We start from the raw sequence: 20679 nt of genomic DNA on the forward strand, positions 1-20679 counted from the left end.
TATGACCCTTAATCAGACTTTAGGGAACATAGTCCTTCATGGCCTGCCTCTCTGGACCTGAGATGTTATAGAGTCTGCCCTTGGGCAGTTTAGCACCAGGAACCAGATTGATGGCACAATCATAGGGAAGATGGGGAGGAAGTTCTTGGCACCCCTGCCCAGAAAACGCATCCCCAAAGTCTGACAGGTAATAAATAAAGTCAGTGAAGCCTCATTTAAGAGTCTCAAACACGGACTAGCCAGATCTTCCTCCAGGGAAGGACCCAGCCAAGGGGTGGCTCCTTTCGGAAACCACCATTACCACCATATTAAGTGGCCCTTTAAGTCAATATCCAGCTCTTTACGAGTTTACAGATATGACAAGGGAAATACCAAGGCCAGGTATCCATCCACAGACAGCTGTTTCGGGGTGTTGCCCCTCATCAGTGTGGAGTAGGATTCTGGCTAGGTGGGAGCAATGCCTAGTAGACCAACATCACGAAACAATCACTGACCCCAGGGAGACCAGTCAAAGAAAACACTACGGCAGCCGGCAAAGGCGCTCAAACACAGTGAAATGCTAGGTGCAATGCTCCCTGGGAAATACGAATATGCAAATAAAGTCCGTGGAGCATCATTTAAGAGTCTCAAATACGGGACTAGCCAGATCTTCCTCCAGGGAAGGACCCAGCCAAGGGTCCAGTGTTTGAGACTCTTAAATGAGGCTCCACGGACTTTATTTGCATATTCATATTTCCCAGGGAGCATTGCACCTAGGATTTCACTGTGTTTGAGCGCCTTTGCCGGCTGCCGCAATGTTTTCTTTGACTGGTCTCCCTGAGGTCAGTGATTGTTTTGTGAGGTAATTGGGCATGGACTGGGTATTCACCCCAGCTAACTGAGTACCCAAGCAGTGTCCTTGACAGTAAGTACTCCATTTAGCCACCTCCTGTGTCTGCCTATCGATGACCGGATTGTGCAAAGCAAGCCAAGGAAGTCCCAGTAATACAGGTGAGGGCAAGCCCTCAAGCACGTAACAATTTAACACCTCAATGTGAATGGTCTCCATCTGTAGCCATAAGTCACGGACCACCTGCATAAAGGGCCCCTGTTTTAGAGAGCGGAGTCAATGGCAATAATTGGCATAGGTCTGAACAATGTATGTGGGACTATGCCTTGGTCCAGGATGAACTTTGTGTCAACCAAATTAAACCCCGCCCCACTGTCCAGGAAGGTGGAAACATCCATCTTATTTCCACGCATGTGTACAGTAGCAGGTAAAAAAAATGAGTCTTTCCCACCGAGGTAATAAGTACACCCGGGTTGCCAACCTCCCTGAAACCCGGGCCCACTAGTTTTCCAGCGGTTTGTTTAAATTGAGATCGGGAAGGACATGTGCTCACAAAATTACCCTTTTTGCCACAACAGAAACACACCTTCCTTACGCTGGACAACCGTCAATTTGCCAGGTTGAGATGCCCACCCACTTGAATGAGTTCCACCATTGAGTCAGTACAGACCACTCTCAACCCTGGACTTCCCGCCCCCAGAGGTGACTCCCTACTGTATGTCTCTGGCGAAGACGGCGATCAACCCGGATCGCCAGGGATATGGCTGCCTCAAGGTAGTCGTGAGTCTCATAGAGAGCTAGCGCATCTTTTACTCTCCCTGAGAGGCCCTCACAGAACTGACTACGGGGGTCGGGTCATTCCACCTAGTGTCAGAAGCCCACCTCCGGAACTTGGAGCAATATTCCTACAGGCGATCTCCTTGCTGGAGTTAGCATAGAGAGGACTCAGCCAGGGATACGCGATTGGAGTCATCATACACAAGGTCCAGAGCCTGAAAAAATCCCTCTACCGTCAGCAGTGACTGTGAGTCAGACAGGAGAGAAAAAGCCCATGCCTGAGAGTCGCCCTGGAGGAGCGAGATAAGGATACCGGATGTTACCGGAAGTAAAGTTTACAGGCCTCACGGAAAACAGCAAACTTGTCACGCCCCCCTGAGAACCTGTCAGGTAATGCGATCTTGGGTTCCACAATGGTTTGCCTGGAGGGTGAGACCTCCACACTAGATGTAATAGGGTGCTGTGAAACCACTGTGCACAAACCTGCCAACACCAGACTGAGCTGCTGCAACTGCCCTGTCAGAGCAGAGAGTGGATCCATAACAGATCAGAAAAATTGATTGTGGTCAGTGTTAATGTCACGATTCGACTGACGAGAGACCTGGGACCAGGGCGCACCTTTCCTGGCCCTAACACTAGGTGCCCTAGCTCGCACGGTTTCTAGGAACCTGCCACGACAGCATAGGAGGTTTTCTCCATGCCCTAATGGGGGACAGAAAGCACAAAGAGGTTAAAAGCCCCTCCCACCTCCCATTAGCCAGTGACTTCTAACTAACACCATAACACCGGTTACCTTTGGGCTCCCGGGAATTATCGAAGCAACATAGGGAGGGAAATAGTGCTGTCATGGAAGGTTCCTAGAAACCGAATTACCGGTAAGTCTAATTCTATTTTCTTCAGTCACCTTCCACGACAGCATAGGAGGAATACCAACCAATTCTGCACTGGTGGGGAGAACGACTTTCCGGCCAAAGGCTAAATCCCTATTGGACGACAAGTTCAATCTATAGTGTCCTGGTAAAGGTATGAAGTGAAGACCACGTAACAGCCCTGCAAATCTGCTCGGTGAATGCACCAGCTCTCTCAGCCCAGGAGACCGAAGTAGTTCTTGTAGAGAGCCTTGTCTCCAGAGGTGTGGTGTCATATTCTGGGCTAGATATGTTTCAGATATAGTCCTCTTGATCCAATTTGCGATGGTACTCTTCGCCACCTTCTTTCCCTTATTTCGACCCGATGGATGGACAAACAGATTCTGGTCAATTCTCCATGATGTAGTCTGTTCCAGGTAGTACAAAATCGTATGCCGAACATCAAGAGTATGGAATTCCTCCTCCTTTGCATTTGTTCAGGCAAAAGGAGGGGAGGACGATGTCTTGTGAACGCTGGAAATCGGACACTACTTTGCACAGAAAGGATGGATCAAGATGGAGAAATATACAGTCGTCTCTGATTATTAGATAAGGTTTTCTTATAGACAATACCTGTAGTTCCCCTATACGTACGTCTTGCCGTAGTTATAGCTACTAGGAAGGCGTCTTTGAAAGAAAGAACCTGAGGGTTACAGAAGGATAAAGGTTCGAACGGGGGTTGTGTCAGGCCCTTGAGAACTATATTTAGGTCCCATGAGGGGATAACACTGCTTTTTGGGACATCGTGTAAGGGATGACACTATGAACCTTTTAATCCAACGGTGGTTGGCTAGGTCCTGATCAAAAACAGTGCTCAGGGCAAAGACCTGAACCTTTAAGGTACTAGGCTTGAGGCTTAACTCTAACCCCTTCTGTTAAAAAGTTCAATATTTGTGAGATGTTGAGGTGAAACGGGTCTGGTGTATTAGGCATGCACCAGGATGAAAATCTTTTCCATGCTTTGTTGTAAATGGCATTAGTAACTGGTTTCCTGGACATCTGTAAGGTGGAAATTGCTTTGTCCAAAAGCCCCTGTGCACGTAACACCTGGGCCTCAGTAGTCAAACAGCTAACTTCAGTTTTTGTGAATTTGGTTAATGCAGAGGTCCTTGCAAGAGAAGATTGGTATCCGGCGGCAACTGAATTAGACCGTCCACCTGTAGATCGATGACAAGGTTTAAACCAGCTCCTTTTTGCCCACATTGGAGACACCAGAATGGTTGGTACCCGGTCTTCTTGGATCTTCCAAAGAGCTCTTGCCAGCATCGGAATCGAAGTTCCACTGCTGATTGAAGGCATCTACTCCCTTGGATTTGTCTCGGGTTCAGGGAGAAATAGTTTTTGACCAGCGAATTTTGGCCTGAGACGAATAAATCAATCTTTGGCAAATCCCATCTTGCTACCAGCTTCTGGAAGATTCCTTGATTCAGGCTCCATTCTCCTGGTTGTATAGCCTAACAACTGAGGAAGTCTGCTTGTAGATTGGAGGACCCTTTTAGGTGGACAGCCGTCAGGGAGAAAATATTCGGCTTGAAATGCGCTTTAAGCTGTTGAACTTTGTGCTCCCCTAATGTCTGAGGTGAGCTACGGTGGTGATGTTGTCCAAATACACTCTGACATGACAACCTGTGACTAGTTGCAGGAATCCGGACCCTTACATTCTGCGGTCTCTTGCTCTTTATCTACCGCAGAGGAGATTGCCTTGCAGCAAATCTCTCCAGGGGCTAAGTCCCTCTGTCCTCCTACTGAGCATGCTCGCGAGACGGTTTCCCACTGGAGATCGGGAGTCATCTGCTCAGGCCCTGCTCCAGATCTCATTGGTTCATCTCGGAGATCTGGAAGCTTCCGGAAGGTCCCGGCTGCTATAAAAAGCGCGCATGGCCGTTCCGCCATGCGCTAGTATAGACTATACTGCTATGTGTGAATGGTGACGGATGTATGATTCTGGTGACTGACTTATTATGAAACCCCTTCCCTCTGATATTAAGCATGTGGTTAGGGAATTAGTTCAGTAGTCTGCGCCAGTCTGTGGCAAGCCTTAGGCCACTGCGCACACCGCACCTCTGCGCTAGCGTCCGACATAGCGCCTGCTTTGTAACTGTGTCGTCCAGCGGCAGTGTCCTGCGCCGCGCTGCAGTTGCAGCCCTTCTTGGCGTTCGCAGTAGCGACGCCGCACACATGGCAGGTCTAGACGGACGCAGCCCCTCTGTCTTAGTTCCTGCTCCTGTGACCTTATACCGTGTGTGCATTTACCTGAGGCCTGTGACTCTAACAGGCTCAGCCTTTTGTATGTTTTTGTTGCGGCGCCTCTGTGTGTGAACAGAGCCCGCTCTGTGCACTTCGGGTGAAGTTGAACCCGTGCGCATTATATCGCCATATTGCTTGTCTGCCATTACTCAGCAGCGGTTGTAACACCTACTGCACGGTGGACCCCGAGCGGCCAACGCACTTTATTATTATTTTTATTTAGTGCCTTCCGCCGTTCCTAACATTATACTAGCACCAGGGTCTGGCTAGTGATGGCAGATCAGCAGAAACTCCTTCAGTGCATTCGCCAGCTAGAGGGCCGGTTGGCTACTCTTGAGAGTGTTATCGCAGCGGCGAAGCCTTCGAAGGCTGCTGTACAGGCGATCGCAGAGGCGGTTTCTCGTATGTCCACGTCCTCCCACGCGCTGACAGTTACCCGCCTCCCGTTGCCCGATAAATTTTCTGGCAATGGCGCTTCCTGTAGGGGTTTCGTCAGCCAGTGCTCTATTCAGCTGGAGTTACTGGCTGCGCGATTCCCTACGGAGCAGGCCAAGGTGGGGTTTATTGTTTCCCTTCTGTCGGGCAAGGCGTTGGAGTGGGCTACGCCACTATGGGAGTGTGGTGACCCAGAGGTTCGGACCGCTGCTCAGTTTTTAACAGCTATTAAGCAGGTCTTCCTGGGACCACGGGTCACGAACGACACCTCTCTACAGCTACTGGCTTTGACTCAGGGATCCCTCTCGGTTAGTCAGTATGCCGTTCGTTTTCGGACACTGGCTTCCGAGCTGGAGTGGTCTGACAAAGCCCTCATCCCTGTGTTTTGGAGAGGTTTAGCTGAGCATGTTAAGGATGCTCTTTCTACCAGAGAGGTTTCTGCAAGTCTGGAGGAGCTGATTGCCATTGCCACCCGTATTGATCTCCATTTTTCAAAGCGCGGGCTGGAGGGTGCTCAATCCAGACGGAAGGTTACTCTGGCTCCCAACCTCTTTGAACCTCTGGAATCACCTGAGCCAGAGTGTTCACTCCCAGAGCCCATGGAGGTGTCTCGCGCCAGTCTCGAGGTGCGTCCGACACTAAGTTCCACTTGCGGCTGCCACTGTCAGCACTCTGTTCACCAGGATAATGGGGCCCCGCAATGGCCAAACTCTGTGCCGCCGGGCAAGACCTTTGTCCCCCCTCGCCTTCGGCCGAAGGTCCTCGCGTGGGCACACGCGTCCAGGGCGGGTGGTCACTGTGGCTACACGCAGACCAAAAAACTCCTGGCAAGGTCGTATTGGTGGCCGCACAGGGCTCGGGACATTAAGAAATATATTCAGGCATGCGCCTCGTGTGCTCGGGTAAGCTTCCTTAAACAGAGAGTGGAGACGTTCGCCGACACACCGCGGCGTCCCACTTCAACTTATGCTCCGGGCGGTTTTGCTGCTCCCGTTGTCTCCCACGTGTCCCTTCTTAAACCTGGCGATCTTGCCGCCTCTGATACCTTCCACGTGTCCCAGTTTTCCGTGTCACCTACCGGGACATCAGACTTGCCTTCGGACGAGTCTGAGGCCTATGCCTCTGATGGGCACAGGGTGGTGGATTGGAAGGCTCAGAGAGGAGGGGGCCCTAGGAGGGGGGGTAATGTTAGGAGTCAGGTTCCTGTGTCTGCTCTGCAGGAATCCAGACCCTTACATTCTGCGGTCTCTTGCTCTTTATCTACCGCAGAGGAGATTGCCTTGCAGCAAATCTCTCCAGGGGCTAAGTCCTTCTGTCCTGCTACTGTGCATGCTCATGAGACGGTTTCCTACTGGAGATCGGGAGTCATCTGCTCAGGTCCTGCTCCAGATCTCATTGGTCCATCTCGGAGATCTGGAAGGTCCCGGCTGCTATAAAAAGCGCGCATGGCCATTCCGCCATGCGCTAGTATAGACTATACTGCTATGTGTGAATGGTGACGGATGTATGATTCTGGTGACTGACTTATTATGAAACCCCTTCCCTCTGATATTAAGCATGTGGTTAGGGAATTAGTTCAGTAGTCTGCGCCAGTCTGTGGCAAGCCTTAGGCCACTGCGCACACCGCACCTCTGCGCTAGCGTCCGACATAGCGCCTGCTTTGTAGCTGTGTCGTCCAGCGGCAGTGTCCTGCGCCGCACTGCAGTTGCAGCCCTTCTTGGCGTTCGCAGTAGCGACGCCGCACACATGGTAGGTCTAGACGGACGCAGCCCCTCTGTCTTAGTTCCTGCTCCTGTGACCTTATACCGTGTGTGCATTTACCTGAGGCCTGTGACTCTAACAGGCTCAGCCTTTTGTATGTTTTTGTTGCGGCGCCTCTGTGTGTGAACAGAGCCCGCTCTGCGCACTTCGGGTGAAATTGAACCCGTGCACATTATATCGCCATATTGCTCGTCTGCCATTACTCAGCAGCGGTTGTAACACCTACTGCACGGTGGACCCTGAGCGGCGAACGCACTTTATTATTATTTTTATTTAGTGCCTTCTGCCGTTCCTAACACTAGTTTGCCTGCTGCAAGAACGTCTCCTCCATTGCTTTAAATTCAATGAAGTTGGACGACCTGGCACTTGTCTCCGGACTCCAGTGTCCCTGGAAACGGGTGTGGGATACTACACTGCTCCATCCTCTCTTGCTGGCGTCTGTTGTTACTGTAATCAGAGGTGACTGGGACCGGGCTACACCCCTGCAAAGATTTTTGGGGCTCAGCCCCCAAGCCAGAGAAGCCTTTACCCGGCCTGGGGTCTGAACCCTCCTGTTCAGCGAGTTGGGGTTTCTGTTCCAGCTCCTGAGAATGTGAGCTTGTAAGACCTTGGAGTGGGCCTGGACCCAAGGTACTGAATGGATGCAGGCGGTCATGGAGCATAGGACGGGCATTGCTGCCCATAGTGTAGGAGACCTCTGTTTCCTGAACTCAGAGACTTTGGTCATCAGAATCAGGCGATGATCTTCTGGTAGGAAGTAAGAAGGACATCTGCTTTCCTGAGTCCAACAGTACTCCCAAGAACCTTCTTGTTGTGGAGGGTTGGAGATCTGGCTTCTTTAGATTTGTGAGCCACCCCAGGGATTGTAGAATGTCCAGTGACCTCAGTACATGACTTCTGGGTATCTGAACAGATGGAGCTATGATTAGAAGATCTTCCAGATAAGGCAGAATACAGATGCCCTGCTTCCGGATGTAGGTCACTGCTTCTGACATTATCCTGGAGAACACCCTTGGAGCTGAAGAAATGCCGAAGGGGAGCACGTTGTTTTGGTACTGCTTCACCTGCTGGTTTTGTAAGACTGCAATTCTCAGGTAGCTCCTGTGGCGAGGATGAATTGGGACGTGAAAATAGGCATACTTCAGGTCGATGGTTGCCATAAGATAATGGGGTCCTATCAGTGGAATTGCCGATTTCATCAACTCCATCTTGAACCTTCGATACACAATATGACGGATAAGACCCTTCAGATTTATAATAATGCGTGCATCTCCTGAAGGTTTTTTCACTAGAAAGAGGCGGGAGTAGTGACCTGAAGTCTTGGGCTCCCTGGGATGGTAGGGAGGTGACTTTTAGACCCCGAGGAGGGTGGGATTCAAACTCTATAAAGAGGCCCTCTCTGATAACATCGAGGACCAAGTGGCAATTAGAAATGGCCAGCCATTGATGGAAGAAATCCTAATGCCTCCCTTCTACAGCGTTGGAGTCTGCTTGCCCTGGTGTTGCTGCTGGGGGACAAGCAAAGATTCTTGCCTTTCCCCTTAGCGTAACTCCACTTCTCAGTTTTCCCTTTACCTCTGGCTTGAGGGGTCTGAGGCAGAGGGGAACGAAGCAAACGCTTCTTGGCAGGATTCTGCTCAGGAAGAGTCTTCTTTTTGTCTGTGGCCTTCTCCAGTTTGTCATCAAGGGCTGGTCCGAAGAAATATTCACCTTTGAAGTAAATGAAAGCAAAGTTTAACTTTAGATGTGACATCCCCTCTCCACATTTTAAGCCACAGGGCCTTTCTAGCAGAGCTCGACTGGACAAGGGACCTAGCAGCGATGCGTACTGATTCAGCAGAGGTGTCCGCCATGAATCCAGTTGCATTCTTGAGTAGTGGAAAGGAATCTAACAACTCCCCTTTCGAGGTTCCCTGAGAGATATGACTTTCCAACTGATCCGTTCATTGAAGGAGGGATCTGGCAACACAGGTGGAAGCTATATTTGTCATCAGAGATGAAGTGGAGTTCTCCCAGGATTTTTTCAGCAGGCTCTCCACCTACCTCTCCATTGGGTCCCTAAGTTGAGAAGAGTGCTCAAAGGGGAGTGCAGTCTTCTTGGCTATTCTCGCGCCACCTGTACGTCTACTTTAGGGACGTCCCAGCACACCGATTCACCCTTTAGAGGAAACCTATATTTAAGTTCTTAGGGGGTACTCAGCCGTTTTTCCGGAAATTTCCATTCTTGAGAGATTATGTTCATGATGTTCTAATGGACCGGGAACCCCACCTGCTTAGCTGCCTTCAACCCTCCAAACATTTCATCTTGGATTATTTGTGGAACCTGCTCTTCCTCCAAGCCCATGGTGTTACGGACTGCGCTAACTAATTCCTCCATATATTCAGTGGAGAAAAAATATTTCTTAAACTCGAATATTCTATGGGATGATGATTCTTCCCATTTCCCTGAAGCTAAGCTATAAGAGTCCCCAGAATCTGAGTCAGAATCCTCAATTCGGAGCTTTTTTTTAGGAGGAGAAGGTCTCGGAGAAGAAGGAGGAGGAGGGGGAGGTGTAAAGGTAGCCAAGGAGGATTGTACCTCCTGCTTGACCAGGGTACGTATCTCATCCAGGAGCGAGGGATGTTCAGCCCTAACCTCCTTATCCGTACACTCCTGACATAGCTTCTTCTCCCATCGAGATGGAAGCTTCTTAACACAGATGGCACACTTAAGAACCTTCTTAGCTGGGTTTTTGTGGGCAGACTTGTCTCCCTAGGGAGAGAAGTATAAATAAAAAGGGACCCACTATCACTAAACACAGGACTCCGACAAGGACCCCCCCTCCGCAGATTTACTGAGGCTGGGGCAGCGCTGGGCTCTGCAGACACACCATCCATGCTTTCGGGGATTAGCCTTACCTGGAGGTGTCTTCTGGCAGGTTTAAATAGGAAATAAACCCTGCCCTTAGCGCCATACAACTTTCCCCTCCTCCCCCTCCGGGTCCCGAGCAGGCTTCCACTGGTCAGCGTGCTCTGCATGCCGTTCGGGCATCCGGATGCTGCAGAGAGCCAAAACCGGAAGTTCATGCGTTCCACAGTGGAACGCAAGGCCCAGAAGTGACTTGCGACCTCTGAATGATGTCACTTCTGGGTCGCCAAACAGCACGTGCTGAGGAGGAGGAAAGCCAGATTGCTCAGGGAGGCCTATGGCTATGGGGATCACTGGCCCGCTTTACCCCCAGCAGGGGCGCAGGTGGGCAGGAAGGTCCTGAATTCACAACAAGCGGGGAGACGGGAGGAGAGCGGAGCCCACGACCACCACTGCCCGGCTTTAAAAACACAGGTACACTGCAGCGCCGGCCACGCAGCATACCAAACAAAAAGACCTCTTCATGCCCCATGGGGGACTGGAAAGACACTGGCAAACGGGAGGTGGAAGGGTCGTTTAACCTCTTTGTGCTTCCTGTCCCCCATTAGGGCGTGGAGACAACCTCCTATGCTGTCGTGGAAGGTGACTGGAGAAATAAACATGTATAATACACTGGAGAAGTGCTTCTTCTCAGCGTAGTAGGAGCAACCAGACACTGCGGTCTTCTGGCTCCGCTCCGTTGCGGTAACCCTGTGACACTGTACTGTACCCAACCCAGGAGAATGCTTAATTTGTCAAGGCCGATTCATTGACATCATTTCTCGGGGTCCCAGCAGCTGGACATCCACTTCAGACACTGAGCAACACGCCATGCATTCTTTCCATGGAGAACTTTCCATCAATATTTCATAGATTCTCCTTTATCTATATGTAAGTTATAGACAAGATATTAAAACTTGCTTTGTGGCAGAGCATTGCAACAAAACATCGAGACAACTGCTGGATAAAGCCATGAATGTTAAAGGCTCGAAATAATCAAATTAAACAAAATAATTTTTTGCACAATGAAATGAGATAACTAAGGTTTGGAAATTTACATCCATAAAATCTTAAAATTCAACAACCGCAGTTGGTTAAAATGGAAATATTCAGGTGGGGACCTGTGATGATTATGTGTCTAATTACTGGGATTATTGCATTCAATAGACTGGGGCTGGTGTGCCGGCAGAACACATTAATTCTCTATATGAAATGATCTTCCTCATTGAAAAAGCCTTCTGTGTCTATCTGAATGGAAACAATTATCACGTATCCAGTCAAAACGCAGAAGGAGTTTTTCTGTGAATTAAGAAAAAAAAATTGTTTGTAAAGGTTTTCTTTTACAGGTTTTATAATGCGAATTTTGAAGTCAAAGCCAGGAATGAATCATGTATTGAATATGTCTGTAAAGGAAATAAAAAAAATAAGTGGCACCTGCTTGGGAACTGACCTGCTGTGCAGATTTCACCTACTGCATTACACCAGCAATTACAGCCAGAGTTTATCACAGTTTCTGGTGTAAAATATAGTAAATTTGTGGCCGTATCCCATCCTGCTGAACACGCACACTTTCTTTTAAAGAGGTGAGAGTCACAGAAAAGGGCCAAAAAGTCTCATATTTTTACACAAGTATACCTTGAACAAAAATATGTAACTTTGTAATTTTTTTATGCAGGGCCCTTTATAACTTCACACACTTTGTGATCAGACCTATCAGTGTTACAGCTGAATGCTGTGATTGGCTGCAGTGGTCACCATCCTTTGTGTGCAGGGAGGTTGTCCCTTGTTGTTTGGAGAACATTACTGTCAATCTCTCCTCAGGCAGATATGGCTAATAACAGGGATCAGTAGTTGTGTTATTGTATATTGCTAGCGATATCGCTATGTGTGATACTTACGAGGGGCGATCCAAAAGTAATGATAATCGGTTATTTCTATTGCACACAGAAATTAAAATAAAATGTTTTCTTCTCTGTTAGGTACCCACTAGTCCAGAAAAAAAAAATCACTTAATAGGCCACGATTGCCGGGAGCTACATTCATTTGAATATGAACTGCCAAGGAGTGAACATCAAAATGGAAAAAACGAGCTCAGAGCTGTCATCAAATACCTCTGCTTGAAAAAAATGTCTACCAAAGACATACACAGCGACTTGGTGGAAACATTGGGGGACTCTTCTCCATATTCCAGAGTTGCACGCTGGGCCAAGGAATTTGAGCTGGGAAGAACATCGACGGAAGATGAACATCGCGAAGGACGCCCATCCACGTCCCTCAATGAAGAAAACGTGAAAAAAGTTGAAGAAGTTGTGTTGGCAGATCGAAGAGTGACTATCAGGCATGTAGCTGAGGTCACAGGGATCTCATATGGCAGTATTCAAAGAATCCTTGCAAAAGAATTGCATATGAGAAAGGTCTCCATGCGTTGGGTGCCAAAAATGTTAACCGACGAGCAAAAGAAGAAACGAGTTGACATTTCAATAGCAAATCTCGAAAAGTTCCAAGCAGACAAGGAGAATTTTTTGTCACGTTTTTTGACCATGGATGAGACCTGGATCCACCACTTTGATCCCAAAACTAAACAACAATCAATGATATGGAAACGAGCCGACGAACCGACGCCGAAGAAATTCAAAGTGTCAAGCTCAGCAGGGAAGGTTATAGCGTCCGTTTTTTGGGACGCTGAAGGAATTATTATGGTGGCCTATTTGGAGAAGGGAGCCACTATTACGGTCTCCTACTACGCAGAACAAATAAGAAGATTGCGGGAGGCTATCAAGGAGAAAAGGCGCGGCAAACTGCCGGCTGGAGTGCTGTTTCACCAAGATAACGCACCGGCTCACAAAGCTGCAGTTGCCATGGCTACCATTCAAGAAGCGGGCTTTGAACAGGTGGAATACCCCCCCTATTCGACAGATCTAGCCCCCAGTGACTTCTTTCTCTTTCCTCGGCTCAAGGAACACCTCCGGGGCAAGAAATTTGACGACAATAGTGACGTGATAACCGCTGTTGGGGAGTTTTTTGAGGGTCAAGATCAAGAATTTTTTCGAAGGGAATTCTAAGTTTAGAAAAGAGATGGACTAAATGTATAGACTTGTTAGGAGACTATGTAGAAAAATAAAAAAAATTTTTGACTACATTCATTGTGTTTATTATTGATTATCATTACTTTTGGATCACCCCTCGTACCTCCGACCGGCTCCCCCGCTGGTTATCGCTGATCGCGCGAGAGCGTCCTGGGCCGTTTCTCGTCATCAGCTTCCTGCTGTGGCGACGCGTGGACGCGGGCGGGAGGACGTCTTCATCGTCGCGTCTGACAGGTAAGTAGCGACCGCCGACCGCTGCTATGTCGCTGGTGAGATCTGCCTGTTTGGCAACTCACTTGCAACCACTTAGCGATGCACCAGCGATCCTGACCGGGTCATATCGTTGTCGGGATCGCTGGTGCATCGCTAAGTGTGACAGTACCTTTAAGGGGGTTTTACACATAGCGATATCGCTAGCAATATCGCTAAAGCGTCACCGATTTTGTGACGCAGCAGCGATATTGCTATGTGTGATACTTACCTCCGACCGGCTCCCACGCTGTCTGTCACTGATCGCGCGAGATCGGCCGGGTTCATTTCTCGTCGGGCGCTTCCTGCTGGCGCCGACGAGCGACGTGTGGACGCGGATGGGAGGACGTCAGCATCGCTGCGTGTGAAAGGTAAATAACGACCGCTGCTGCGTCGCTGCATTGCTAGTGAGATCTGCCTGTTTGGCAGCTCACTAGCGACCATTTAGCGATGCACCAGCGATCCTGACCGGGTCATATCGTGGTCGGATCGCTGGTGCATCGCTAAATGTAAAGGGGCCTTTAGCCTGGCCTATAGTCAGGGAAAACTAGATGGCACTTAACAGCACAGCAAAGATTTAGTGACCCTAAATAGAAGATGCAAAAAGTCCCTTATCTCATCTGTGTATTACCCTATTATCAACTGTACACAAGATAAATCAATTTGGCCACACAACCCATTATCTTAAAGGGAATCTATCAGTAGGTTTTTGATATTTAATCTGAAAGCAGCCAGCGATATGTCACTTAAGGTACTGTCACACTTAGCGATGTACCAGCGATCCCGAACAGCGATATGACGCGGTCAGGATCGCTGGTACATCGCTAAGTGGTTGCTAGTGAGCTGCCACACAGGCAGATCTCACCAGCGACATTGCAGGGGTTGGGGGTCGCTACTTACCTGTCACACTAGGCGATCCTGCGTCCTCCCGCCCGGCTCCACGCTCGTCGCTCGTCTCTCCGCAGGAAGCACTGCCGAAGCTGACGACGAGAAACAGTCCTGCACGTTCTCGCGCGATCAGCGATAACCGGCGGGGGAGCGGGTTGTAGGTAAGTATCAGACACAGCGATATCGCTAGCAATATCGCTATAACGTCACAAGTTATAGCGATATTGCTAGCGATATCGCTTAGTGTGACAGGCCCCTTACTAGACTGTGTTTTAGTTTCAGGACAATCAGTGTTTTATCAGCCGGAGATTATCACTGCACGACTAGGTCTCACATGCCAGGCAGTCCTGCTAATCTGTGTAATCCCGCCGACACCACTGATTAACAGCTTGCTGACAATGCATGGTGTACACAAGAACCTGACAATCAAGTGTGTGCATGGGGTTATACACAGGAAGCTGACAATCAGGTGTGTTGGTCGGAGTTATACACAGCTCAGCATTTGAGCACTGCTACATCTACAGCAGAGGAAACAGAGATTCTATCAAAACTGTAGCAAGAAGCCCAGTATGTGACACCTAACTGGAATTAGGGTCTCTAACGCTTCCTCATGCTGCTCTCAGATTACATAGCAAAAACCTGCTGTCCAATTGCCTTTAAGGGAGTAAAGACCCCTATGCCCATTAGACTATTGTCAGATGAACCTGCCAATATTGACAGATGTGTCCGACAGATTAATATGTATGGGGGTGCCATCCGACTGATGGTCGCGAGAGATGTCGATCATGCGTGTGAGACCTTGACTGCCGAGATGCAATGTTCTCTCTGAGACCTGAAAGATATATATCTTTGTACCGTGTTAGCCAGTAGATAGAAGAATATTTAGAATTGAGAGTCCTCAGTGGTTGATACCTTTTAATGGCTAACTGAAAAGATGGTAACAAGTTGCAAGCTGCATAGTCTCGAAAGCTTGCAACTTGTTACCATCTTTTCAGTTAGCCATTAAAAGGTATCAACCACTGAGGACTCCACTCTCAATTCTAAATACTCTCTGAGACCTGAAATTACAATCTGCAATCTAAGATTTAGCAGGTTTGGATTTTTGGTGGGGATAGTGGGATGGTGGCATCATGTCACATGTAATGCAGCCACATTCACAGTGATTATTTGTGATCTTGCAGTTGCTGTGACTTTTTGTAGATTTATTCCTTATGATCACTGATATCAGGAGCTGAACCGCTGTCTGTTTCTAAGGACGACGAGGAGAGTTTTGTTTGTAACAGGAGGATATGGCATAAAATAAGTTGGCCTGTCCGAGGTGGAGAAGAAATAGATTTGCAAAGTTGTTCAACTTTTCATGGAGATTTAAATCTTTAAAGCCACAAAAGTCTACAAGAAAAGAATGATTGTCATGGACGAATGTATGAGTAGTCCCTCTCACTCATTTATCTGCCGCGTTTACCCAAATTCCTGTTTGATGTGATAAGTAAACAAGGTTATTCCGAGTCCGTGTGCTGTCTACACGAGGGGCCTTTTCATTTCCTCTTTATCACCTTGTTAGTGGGGACATAACACAATTACATAATTTAGATAACATGATCTGGATCCTGTGACAAGGGGTGATGAATCTGTTCCTCGTGTACAAATGATCCCATCATCCCATACACAGCATTGCCCTCATTTCCATAAGGTTTCCATATTGTTACTGTGCCTCCCGTCCCCCTCTTTGTTCACCCTGTATATTTGTCAGTTTGTGTCATTAAATATTCACATATTAATTGTCATCCACCCCATTTGTCATTGAATCACTTGCTAATTGGGGAGCAAAGTTCCATTTTGTATTTCATTTTGTATTTTTAATTGATGTGTTTTAGATAAAGGCAAAGAGAGGAAAAACAGATTAAAGAAGATAGAGAAGATGATAAAAGAGAAAAATAAGGTAAAAAGGTGACAAATATTATATGGCTAAAACATGAACGCATCTGACTTCTGTCAGACTATGGCGGTCTGTCTCTGATCGCATAAAACAAAATTTTGTTGTTAGTTTTCACCAGAAGACCAAATTCTCTGTTGAAATAATTTCTCCCACTTCAAACTTACACATGCATGCTTGGCAGAGTGTACATGTGTTCTCTGTGACATGAGTGAAGTATGCCAGATCCTTCTGTCCTTCAGAACCACCCATCTGGAAGAGTTAGGGTGCCCCTATACACATCAGATGGATGTTGGTTTCAGGAGTTTTTCAGGATAAAAGACACTACCACTCCTGCATGCCTCTCCACTTCGGGCCCCTGGTCTTTGTTGATTCACCTGCAGCGGTGATGTCTGCACTTCAGGACGTGACTGCTGCAGCCAATCACTGGGCTTATTGCTTATGCCAATATAACTAGCATGAGACTGCTGATCCAGCGATTGACTACAGCAGTCATGTCCTCTATGCTAGCTGCCACTGCTGCAGCCGAATCAACAGACAGGTGGCAGTGTGTCAATACTGCTCATTTTTATAATTTTAAGCAGTGCATGCCTATCAAATAGGTAAAAGACCCCTTTTATCCAATTTGTATGGTGACCTTAATTGTATCTACACATAGTCTGAAGGCTACTCTGCTCACAAATGATCGGTAATACTGAATACGATTGTAGCCAACAGCTGTAATAAAGAAGCCTCAGACAGGTTATCATGTTCACATTTAGTGACAGCAAGCAGTGATGTTAAAAATTAGCAGTTTAAGTAGAAAATATGTTGCAGAACGTGCAGTGATTGACAACGTGCTACTATATTGGAAGTTGGAATCCTACAGACTTTGCACGTGCGTAATGGTTCCCTGAAGTAAAATCCCCTCAACTTATAAAGTGTGGTCCCTGCCAGGAGAGTTGTCCAGCGAAGACGGTAAGGACAGAGCGGTGGCTGAAACCCAACATATGGAAACACCACAACAAATCCTGGATCACCTGCTACATACATCCACCGAAGACTCAATCTGACAGTGTAAGGCCGGGGTCACACTAGAGAGGAATGCAGACGAGTGAGAGGCGTTAAAAGCACGCATTACACACAGACAAATGATTCTCTATGGGGCAGCTCCCAACAGCCGTATATTTCTTGGGCGTATTCTACGGTCCGTGCCAATCGCAGCATGCTGCAATTGTCAGCGTACTACGCCCGTAGTACGCCAATGAAAGTCTATGGGTGCGCTAAAATTAATACACATTACACACGGACCACACGTGTGACTTGCGAGAAATACGCACCAGGTGTCTTTTAGCAAAGCCGGCAATTCAGTGCGCTATACAGTAAACTCACACTGACAGTTTTAATAAAGAAACGAAAGAATAGATATAGACACATAGAATACATATATATATATATATATATATATATATATATATATATATATATATGCATTCTATGTGTCTATATCTATTCTTTGGTTTCTGTTAGAAACCTTGTCATAGGGCTCCATTATATGTCCATTTTGCAAGCCTGCGAGAAAATCTCGCCATACGGATGCCATACGGATTACATACGGATGCTGACATGCGCAAAATACGCGACCAGACCTTGATTACGGATGACATACAGAGCACTATTTAGGGGTCATTCATCCGTATTACGCCTGTAAACTACGGACCGTATTTTGCGTCGGTTAGTGTGACCCCGGCCTTAAAAGACAAATCTGACTGTTATGCGCTCACATTCCGGGGACATAGATTTGCTTCACTGTGTCCCCATCACATCGTAACAGTATAAATTATTTATTGTGCATTAACGGGACAATTAATGTCAAATGATAAAAGTTCCAGACAAAACTGGAAACACAGAATATTACAATAACAATGGCTACGACCTTGTCAAGTGACTTTCTAATCGCAGTGAATTTGCTCTCCTTTTTCGTACATTTTCCACCAATTAAGAGGATTAAATGGCCGCATTGTCCCATGTTGCTGCCGGCCCTAAACGGAATGTTTGGACAACACTTGAAAGTTACAAAGTATCACAGCACTTGCTGCCAACAAATAGTGCAGTAACCAGAATCGGATATCATCTCTTTGTTCTGGAATTAAAAAAAAAAAGCAATTGGACGCTCTGATGGTTGGTTTACAAATCCAGCTGCCCCTGCGAATTGCTTATCTTTGTAACAAAAGAGCCAGGACAGGATAATTTGGTGTGTGATCACTGACACTCCCTCGTCTTTTGTTCCCCCATCAGACCTAATATCCCCAGCCCAGATGGGTTAATACATAATGCAGACATTCAAGTAATTGGCTCCCCCTTGGATATAGAGCACTGTCTCTATGATCTGCTATTAGGGGTCAGTAAAGCAGCCCCTTCCACCTAATTAAACACAGCTTTCATTCCTCCTTCTCAAATGATGTTCTGCCTCCAAACTCACAAAACGCACATGAGCCTCTACCTGTTGCTTCGGTGTAACTCTCTTATGGGACAAGAATCTCCTCCTTCCTCAGGCGACAGCATCAAATCCCTGTCCCCCGGGGGACTGGCAACTAATAAATTACAGCTTGATACTGTGAATTAAAAGACAAAAATTGGCTGTTAATAAACCCCCTGACTGGTTATTCATTCACGCCACCCCAAATGAAAGGGTCTTTCTTTTCCTTTTAACAAACTGCGCAGAATGTGGTTACGCCGGGATTAAATCAACTTTCCTTTTGTTGACAAAGTGTGAGCCATGAATGCATGGGTAATTAGCAAGGACATTCATAGCTTGGTATGAGATCCGGTGTACTCCAGTGTAGCTGGATATGAAGGAACCTCATCCTTATCTTTAATTGTCTTGGGTCTTTCTAATTAAATAAATCAAGTGCAAAGTAAATATTTACAAAAAAAGTCGAAGTATTAATGGATTTAGAGGTGCAATAACCAGTCTATTGTATGTGTGTAGAGATAACATGAGATTTTATAGCCATGAACTATTTTTCTGAGAAAAAAAAGGTATTTCTATAAAAATGGAGCCATGGTCCAGTTTAACAAGAGTGTAATACATGACCTTTGATGACTTTTAGTTGGGAGATCTTACATCTGTGTATGTACTTTGCCTACAGAGTAAAGGGCTCGTTACACATAGCGATATCGCTAGCAATATCGCTGTAACGTCACTGATTTTGTGACGCAGCAGCGATATTGCTAGCGATATCGCTACATGTGATACCTCCGACCGGCTCCCCCACTATCTGTCGCTGATCGCGCGAGAACGTCCTGGACAATTTCTCGTCGGGCGCTTCCTGCTGTGCTTCCTGTGGCGCCGACGAGCGACGCGTGGACACGGGCGGAGGACGTCAGGATTGCCGCGTCTGACAGGTAAGTAGCGACCCCCGACCGCTGCTATGTCTCTGGTGAGATCTGCCTGTGTGGCAGCTCACTAGCAACCACTTCGCGATGCACCAGAGATCGATATTGTTGTCGGGATCGCTGGTGCATCGCTTAGTGTAACGGTACCCTAAGGACCATAGAGGAAGGACCAGAGTACTGCTGTACCTCATCACCAGTTAATATATGGATTCATCTATTATGTATTGATCTGCATTAGTAGGATGTTATGTGACATTTGTGATATATTACCTTGAAAAGAAAATATATTCATCTTCCACTTGTATTTATTTGAATGCCATCAGATCTTATCATTTGTATATTTACTGGAGACCTATGTTTATGTATTGTTTTAGGAACTCTATGTACCCCTGGCGATGTGACACTCACTGACACTCCTGTTTTATATTTGATATTAATACTTTTCAATAAAGAAAATATTTTTAATCTTCAGTTATTTGTAGAAAGCCTAGTATCGCACCCCAGAGCTGTATTCACAGCTATATTACTCAGCACTGCTATATAGTGACCTCCATGCTGCTATTTCTAGTAATTGTTGTATCTCACCCAAAGCTGGATTTACAGCTACATTGCTTAGCAGTGCTGTATGGTTTTCTTGTAGAAAACTTTGCACTCAGGTAAATGTTGTAAGCAGATCATTTTATTTTGCACAGGCAATCTGACCATCAGTCAGACAGATTGCAGTGTGCACAGGGTTACTGGCAGAAATCAACGCTCAGGATCAGCAGCCCATGCCACACACTGCTGCAGCATGTGCTGCTGATCCTAAGCGTTCGTTTATGCCTGTAACCCTGTGCACACTGCAATCTTTCTGACTGATTAAGGTCCTTGTAGGACTGAAACATTTGGATTGCCTGCACAAAATAAAATTATTTGCTTACAACATTTACGTGAGTGGCAAGTTTTCTACAAGATTTACATGGGATAGGATCCTACTTGGGCACCATCCACAGGAGTGCTGTAATTACCAGTTTTGATCAGTGCTGTATAGTGGCCTCCAGGCTTCTGCTGCTACGTGTAATAAATGTTGAATCTCACCACAGAACTAGATTCACAGCTTCCTTGCTCAGCAATGCTGTATAGTGCCTTCCATACTGCTGCTACTTCTAATAAATGTTGTATCTCACCCCAGAGCTGGAGTCACAGCTATATTGCTCAATAGTGTTGCATAATGCCCTCAATGCAGCTGATGCTTTCTAGTAATTACTGACTACTGTTACCAACCTTTCTGTATACATAAATTTCTGGTCGATCTGTCTAAA

The sequence above is a fragment of the Dendrobates tinctorius genome, unplaced genomic scaffold (genome assembly GCF_039654945.1).
Source record: "Dendrobates tinctorius isolate UK_male_01 unplaced genomic scaffold, ASM3965494v1 ptg000086l, whole genome shotgun sequence".
Taxonomy (NCBI): Eukaryota; Metazoa; Chordata; class Amphibia; order Anura; family Dendrobatidae; genus Dendrobates; species Dendrobates tinctorius.